Consider the following 7,250-nt stretch of genomic DNA (forward strand, 5'->3'; position numbering starts at 1 on the left):
GAAATATTTGAAACTAATTGAAATTCACGTACTGAACATCTTCGGCTGGGTTAAAAACGCAGGTGTGTAACTCGAGCACCGAATCAGGCGAATAATTAGTGATAAATATGAACTACAGGTTAGGCAACTGTAGCGCCGAAAACGGGGCTTCCGGTCACGGACCTTCCCAACCAAGGACGTCCTCTTCCTCTCCTGCCACTGAAATGTTGGAATATGCTGCAGTCCTGTGATTTAAGGTCCTGGGATCCTGCAGAATTGAAATAAAAAAGTTCGAAGAATGCTGCTGTCCTGAGGAAATTAAGTCCAGAATTATTTTGGTGAATTATTATATGGGGTGAAATTAACTGTGTCTGGAGAACACTTGGCCGAGAGGAACTGCAGTTCAGAGGACGTGTTTGATGAAGGTTTTAACTTCGAATGTTTATAAAAAAGATCTTGTGACTTTTTAGTCCGAGGTACTGTGGTTCTGTGGTCTAAAGTTCCGGGGTAGTGACTCATTGGTATGAAGGCAAAACGTTAAGTTTTTCATTGTCAAAGGACCATAGTTTGGAGCTGTTGTTAAGAGGTCCTATTTTTAGCACGTTTTATGGGAAGTATAAAGGTCCTGCAGTTCGAAAGTCCTGAGATCTAGAGAAATTTAAATACGGTGAGCAAAAGCCTTTGGACTGCAAACATACATAGTACCAGTACTATGGTGCTAAGGTGGTTTTGTGGTCCAAAATATTCTGAACTGCAGGCAAGGGCCAAGGTAATTTAATCATACAGTAGTCAAGTTCTTTTATGTCCTAAGGCCTAGGGGGTTTTGGCATCCTGATAGTCTGGTTTCCTTGTGCTTTGGAGTTTTGTAGTCAAAGTATCTGGATGCCCTTTCGTCTAAAGGTATTGTGGTTTGTTGAAACTTTAGTTCTTCCTGAGCTCCCAGAGGTTGTGTCCTGATTGCGAACAGTCCAGATTGCGAACAAGGGTAAAATCGTCCAGACTGCGAACACCTCAAAAATGCTGTGGACTACCTGAACATGAGTCGTCCAGACTGCGAACAAATATTTTGGAATCTGTTAAGATGGTTTAGTCGCTGTTGTTGAACGTGATTTTTAATTGCTTGTTTTTGATGTTTTTAGGTAATGATTGAGCTGGAATTGTGATTGAATGATTGATGTTGTAATGTGTAATGCATATACATGTTATTTCGGATGTAAGATGTATGTAAGTATTGTAATTGTTTTAGTTGCTATTTAAATTGCTCGTTGACGATGTTTTTTTTAGGTAATGATTGAGTTTGGAATGTGATATTGGCAAATGCATGTTTATTCGGATAATTATGTTAAACTATAGTCAGTATCTCTTATATTAATACGTCAGGGCTGTTCTTTGTGAACAAAACTCCTCCGTTATTTCTGGACCGATTTTAACGTTTGAGGTATCAAATAATTCATCTCAATTTGTAGTTTTGCATAAAGGTTTTAGAATTTAAAAACTCTTACCCTTAAGGGCACGAGACGCTCTCAAGGGTCGCATTTTTCCCATAAGAATTACATTGAAAACAAATTTAAAAACAAAAACAACTGTATATAAAAAGAAACTCACCAGCTTTTTGGGAGTAAATATTGATGTTTGTAATATTTAAGAGGTTATAGACAAATCTAAACTCAATCAGTTTTGTTGGAAGAACAGACAATTTCTTGAGTTTAAAGGACAAATATTGAAAACAGGTGGAGGAGACAAATCTTATAGGAAATCTTATACGTATGAGAAGAGTAGAGGAGAGGCCTAGTCTCAAAGTAAGGAATCCAGGTACACAATCACTTGGGGAGATGAATCATTTTTGCCAGTTATGCTAAGCAACTTAAAAACATGAAGAATATACAACACATGTTGTCACAGTGGTAAAGTAAACCTACCTAAAGTCCGATCAAATAAATACATGCAAGAAATGTTTACTGGTAAAAAGCTTTAAGTCGGAAAAGATTTATAGAAAACACTAAAAAATAAGGCCGGGTCCAAAAAATGCTAAAATAAACGAAGCGTTTATTATTACAAAGCGCTGTTAAATAGCGTGAGTATTTCAATTAGTTACAATCATAAGCATTTAGTTGGGTCTTTTAAACTCATCGAAAATTATGGCTGTTATTACTGTAGTTTTAAAATAACTTCTGTATAATACCGGTACTTGACAGTTGCTTGATTTCGAGCATCAGGTACCGTAGTTCATATGAAATTGTTGTTTTATTTCTTTTACTCTGAGATTGTTTAGTTATTGTAGTTGCTTGTTCAAGTCAAACACATTATAATTAATTTTAAATAAACAGCCACGTTAAATACCTATTATCAGAACAAATTTGTAAGTCTGGAAGAATCTGTCTGTTAATATACAAGTGGCTTTACCTAAAATTATACTACGTCTCATAAAGACATGTGTCTTCAAAAACATTCATCCTCTCCATTATGTATATTACCAGTCGTTGTGATTTAGGCTAAATCATTCTGTTAAGGGTTTCTATGAAAGGGTTGAAACCCCCGACCACTCAAAATGTGTTCACAATCAGGAATCCTCCCCACCCCACGGACGACCCCCTCCACCTCGTAGAACCAAACATGTTCGCAGTCTGGACTGTTCGCAATCAGGACTGTCCGCAATCAGGAGGTTAGGCTTCCAGATAGGTTCTTTACTGAAGAACCTAATCTAGTCTGGGATTTATTGAGGTAAATTGATAAGTTAGCCAATGGAAGAGGTCTCTGGCTCTTGGTATCCATGTCCTGTGACTTAAGAATGGTCGCAGCCTTTGCGCAGAAATTATTCACATATTTTTTACTCTGTGAGATCCAAACTCCTGTGATCCAAACCAGATGGTCTCAATTTTCTGTGATCTTGAGATGTTATGGTATGGCAGTCCTTGGTTTAGGGTTTAGAGGTCTGGATGGTTTGGTGGTGTACAATCAGAAGGTCGCAAGATCAATCCTGAGAAAAGTCAGAAGCTTTTATATGGTTTATAACTGGGCCCAGCTCTGTCTTTGATCAATAGATAATTCTGACCAGTGAACCGGGTGATCTTTGTTATAACAAAGCTATGTAATTTCATTCATTCCTCTGTTATAGTTCAACACTGATTCATCACTCATATTTGCCTGAAAACACACACCGTGGTGCTGGTGTATTGACGTCGAAGAAATCATATAAGATCCTCGAGATATTCTGTAGTCTCAAGGATAGTTTGAAGATTGACTGGACCACTGGGCCAAATTACTGTTAAACTAAAAGAATCAATTTAATTTAGTTTTATTCACAACTCTTGTTCTTAGCCAAGAGGAATGTTAATGTTGGATTACCATGAAACTATTTTTTAATAAATCATATTTAGTTACAAAATGTTATGTAGTGCTAATGAACAGATTATACAGGTAGGTTGTATGGGAAAGTTACTATAACACCTACCAATACTTATTAATTTATTACTTAAATAAAGTAATTATGATCGAAATGGTACGTTTTAAATCAATTTATCTCTCATGTTTTTCAGGTAGAATTGCCATACATCATATACACGCGTTTTTATATTACAAAATCTAATGGGTCTTAGGTTTTAGAGTAGAGTAAAAATAACATTCGTACAGACAGCTGAAGAGGACATGGTCCTAGAACAGCCTCAGTCCAGTGGAGTTTTGGCTCCCTGGATTGAAACACCACGAAAATAACTAAATCTGGGCCAAGTTTAAATTGTATATTGTATAGATTTGTTGGTCTGGACGCAAGGAACAAATCCACCATAGTGAGGGGACCAGGGAGTTTTGGGACACCCTGAAAAATGTATTATTTTACATAGGGGAGATTTGCTCACAGTATTAAGTTTGAATAGCCACGGAGAAGTCTATGTAAAGCAGAGCTAAATTGTTTTGCTGCCTTCACAAGATGAACGCCAACAGTGAAACACAACAACGCTGAACATTGCTTGGTTGTTTAACCAGGTGGATTATATGACTACTGTACTGAAGAAGTTTTGATGGTAGAACGCCCTATCGTGTCATGACCGGTATACTGATGTAAAATCCATGCTTCTTTCCTATTAGTTAATTTTACATTAAGTTACTCTTGGTAATAATATCTTAGGGCAAGACAACATTTATAAATTCTTAGGCCTATATTTGTGCTTAATATCGAACATAACAAATTATTAAATAAATTAGTATGAAAAAATAGTAGAAAAGTAGTTTAAGTCAACTAGCATAGTTCAGTCCTATTAAAGAAATATAAAACCACAGCCACAGAAAACCTACAGACTAAGCGAATTCCCATTTGCCTGATTTGATTTTCAGATAAATCTATTTAAATAATTTTAGGATTAAAGAGTACCTAGGTTTGCTGCTACGGGGAGTGTGATGAAGTGTGTTTTTGTCCAATATTTATAGCTTAGTTTAAAATAAATAAATTTGCTAAGTTTGATAAAATTATATCCATGGACAAGCAAACTAATTCAGTTTACTTATTCTCCTTAGAACAACTTGGACATTTTAAATAAAAAAATTATTTAATTTTGTCTGTGGCCAATAACTGTGCAAAAACACTTCAATATACTAAATTATTTGTTTTTTAAGCTCAACAAAATGCAATTAATTGCGAAATCTAATGTGTTTTGGGTAAAAACTGGAAACTCCCCATGTTGACCCCATAAACCCCCGTTCCCATAGTCCGATCATGCTGGTTCGCAAACTCGTTCTAATAAAAGTAGGATATATATAAATTGAATGGATGGTGTTTCTAGCCTCTTGGGACATCAAAATGAAAAAGTAAATTGGTCCTGAGTCCAGGTCTTACCATGAGACCTACGGTAAAAGCTTATTCCCTACATGGGAAATTCACTAATAAGGGTGTTCATGTAAAGCTCAACACCACCAATAGTTTTGTATCATATTAGTGTAACAGTTAGGTTTGTAAAAGATCAAAGAAAATATTACCTCTTCAAACAAAACATTAGGAAAATTATTATAAGCACAATCATTACTCAATAATGAATCTGTACATTTTTTTTCGAATTTCCCTTAAAACTGTATGGTGCGATTATGTATTTTGAATATAGTATTTAAAATCAAAATTTGAATTGAATAATATTTCATTTGATTAAAAATTACCTATCAACAACAATGTGTTAATTATACACATTTTCCTCATTCAAAACATTGTATACACCTCCAGGGCTTATGTTTGATATCCGATAATTTATAATAATAACGAATCCACTATGTTTATCTGTTTTACCAATTAGCCAACTTTTAAATTATTACTTTTTGTGTTGGACATGAATGTGCTTTAATTTACCTGTTTGTTTACCTTAAAATATCATCAGTTACGAATCAAACAACTGCTACATTCACATTTTGTTTTTAAAATATGACTCGATACTTTTAATCAACGAATCAGTTGTAATTAGTTCATTAGTTACAACAATAATAATAATTTATTTCAATGAATGTTACTGAGAAGTCAAACAACAGATTTTAAATTAATATTTAGTTCATTTATATAAAAATTTATACAAAACCGTTTTTGTAAAACTGTAAATTTGCTGTAAAAATAAACTAGTATAATAGTTGCTGGTTTTATGCCAATTAAGTTAAATAATGGACAAATATACTGTTTGTGTCATTGGCCTATAATTTAACGATACTTTCAATCAGCAATCTTTTGTTAAACAAAATAGTGTTTGAACCTGTCTTTTTTAAATTATACATGATAATGGCGTGAAAACACAAAATAAGAAAAACGGTATCAGCAATCAGATACATACATTCTCCCGTTTACTGATCAAAATAAGATAAACGGTATCAGCAATCTGACACATACATTCTCCCGTTTACTGATCAAAACCCCTCAAATGGGCAATCAGACACATACATTCTCCAGTTTACTGATCAAAACCCCTCAAATGGGCAGTCAGACACATACATTCTCCCGTTTACTGATCAAAACCCCTCAAATGGGCAATCAGACACATACATTCTCCCGTTTACTGATCAAAACTCCTCAAATGGGCAATCGTTGGAAATAACTATATTTTTGGGGTAAAATCACAAAAATTTGCATAACTTTTGAGCCAAAATTTTTACAGAATTGAGGTTTGTAACGTTTTGTTTAACTAATAATGACTAAATTTTAATTAAGATCTTTAGAGCCGTTTTTGTAAAAATATGATTTTTCCATTTTTATCAACAACAAAAATCTCTATAAAAAATATAAAAATTAACAACTTTCTGTAAATTGGTTTGTAACGTTTATTTTTAATACTATATTTATGGGCACATTTTATAGTTTGTAGTTTCTTTAAAATGTCTTTACACAAAGTCAGTTCATCAATGAAATTCTCTCGCCACCAAGTCCATGCTACAAGTACACTACATTTCTCTAGAAGTCTAAATCAGTAACAAATTGACTAATTTAACATTTCTGAAGTATAAAAGTCACTTAAAAAATGCCAAACTCTCCAGCCATAACTAATAACATAACTGTGAGATTTTTTTACAGAAATGAGTTAAATGTTTCTGAGGGTAAGTTTAATTTGCTCATTGTGATTTTAATTTACTTTCTCAATATATATTTTGGCTTGTTTTTAATTCTTCGAGATTGTTATAAAAAAAATACTTTTAACTTTTATATGTGTTGCTCAATTAGTAGTTTGGACTCCTGTATGAGAGGGAAAATGATTTTAACTTTGGCATTTCCAGAAAACATTGAGGGCTTAGAACAGATTTCCTGCAAAAATTTGAGTATTCCCTCACAAAAAACCAATGGTGTAAACAAACCAGCTGTAGTGAATTTTTTCAAGTAGTAAATCCAATTAACCTCTCACAGACTGTGCTAACTTTTTAATTTGTTTTCTCCTATAATTTTTGAAACTATGACTTGACGTGACTTTAAAAAGTTATGGTTTACAATAGTTGTACTTCAGTGTAGATAGGGTAAAAAGTTGGCATATTCAACATAAATTGGTAATTTACATCATTTGTTGGTAGCTCAATAATTATGTTCATTTTCTTTATATCACAGCATTAACATGGGATAGAAATGTCTAGTTATGATTGTATAGTCACTAAACGTTTTGTTTGGCTTACTGAGTCGATAAAAAATAAGTTTGAATATGTTGTCACTGCCCACCACATCATTGCAACAAGAATACACCCATCATACCACCCTACCAACACCCCAGTACCCCACACAGAGTATATGAGGAAAACCCCACAATGCACATCCCTGAGTGTACTCC

The sequence above is a fragment of the Macrosteles quadrilineatus genome, unplaced genomic scaffold (genome assembly GCF_028750875.1).
Source record: "Macrosteles quadrilineatus isolate MER2022 unplaced genomic scaffold, UCM_ALF_1.0 Scaffold_4__1_contigs__length_99947679, whole genome shotgun sequence".
Lineage (NCBI taxonomy): Eukaryota > Metazoa > Arthropoda > Insecta > Hemiptera > Cicadellidae > Macrosteles > Macrosteles quadrilineatus.